Genomic DNA, 1,616 nt, shown 5'->3' with positions numbered 1-1,616 from the left:
GTTTAGTACGTAGTAATCGGCGAGCGAGCTAGCGAGCGGTCGCCTACTCGAGCGTGTGCATCTGCCATCAGTCGGCGCGGCCAGCCTGCTGACGCAGGTACATGTACGTTGTGTGAACAGAAGGGACGTACGAAGCCAGCTTAGCATGGTACCTATTACCGGTACGTTTATCTATCGAAGCCCTGCGTTGCCTAGGACGCGGCTTCTCTTTGAGTTGTCGCCATGGGTTTAGGAGGCAAAAGGATGCTTCGCCAAAATTGCCACGATTTACTTGCTGCACTGGTAAAAAGAGCTTACCACTATGCATGCAAGGGTCACAACACAATCTTGAAAAATATCTGTGCAAAAAACTTGTATTGAACACTTTGATTTGGGGAGGGGAGCGGACTAGCCATGGCCAAAAATAATATATCAGTCTCCGGTGTTCATCATTATTTATCGCAATCATTGTGCTCTACCTTTTCACAGCATATGTACTTGTTCTTGTTGTTGGTGGTGGATCGTGGCGATTCCCATTGGGCGTAGTTTGTTTTTGTCGTTGCTGTATTTAAGGGATTACTTTGGACAGGGATCCCTGATTTTGACTGCTTCTATATATTAAAAAATATTTATTGTTCAGTGAAATTAATTCGAAACCATACAGAACCAATTAAAAACAATATTATACCAGCCGCATTACCACCATCCGTCATCATCAGGTATCACATCACGGGAAACACAGGGCACCTACACAACAAAATACAGTAGCGAGCTTGATCCGCGATGCGATAGCTAAAGTAATGACGTTGTTATAGACTAAAATTAACAGAAAAAAAGAATGATGTTCAGCGCATCATGCTCGAGACAGCTGTTTCCACCAAGAAGGCCGAGTCATCTTGCGTTCGCGTCGCAGAGCTGAAACTCGCTATTACTCCACTGATGCTGCCACATGCAATGGTCCTAGTCGGGGGCAGATGCGACCAAGGAGGTTTTATACATGGAGTACTATACAATAGTTTCATTCCCTTTGATCTCATGTTTGTTGCCGCCACTAAGAAATATTTTAAGTATGTGCTAAACTGGAGCTGCCTCACAGATAGGAAGACAATTGACTAGTGTCTCATTGCATATATCACAAGCCACTTTCAGAGGATGATATGTCTTTGTGATGGTAGTTACTTTTCGCTACCCCTTCTTAAGAAAAGGTAGGTGGTACAGACACGAGGATGCGCGAACAGAAATTGAGCAAAAAATGCTGAAATAAAGCTGAAACTTACTCGACTGGGCATGTGGGCACTAATCTGATATATCTATCAATAAAGAATTATACCTGAAGATTATTCCATATTATTTTTAATTGAGGAAATTAAGCCGAAAAGTGATAAAACCAGCTTTCCAGGATGGTACAGTTTTAAACATTTTCACATGATACAGTTCTGATTTACACTTTTGTGCAAATTCTGGACGGAATTGACTTTTGTTTTACATGCTTTATCATTAAGTGAAATTTCATTTCATTTAATGAATAAATAGGCAAAATATGGCCAACATTATGATAACGTTCAAAATAAATCTTCAGATTGCTCAGCAAGACGGCGGCGTCGAACATCGATTATCAAAGGCACAAGTGCACCTGT

The sequence above is a fragment of the Diadema setosum genome, chromosome 14 (assembly GCF_964275005.1).
Source record: "Diadema setosum chromosome 14, eeDiaSeto1, whole genome shotgun sequence".
Taxonomy (NCBI): domain Eukaryota; kingdom Metazoa; phylum Echinodermata; class Echinoidea; order Diadematoida; family Diadematidae; genus Diadema; species Diadema setosum.
The sequence above is the reverse complement of the archived record's forward strand: the minus strand, read 5'-3'. Positions refer to the sequence as shown.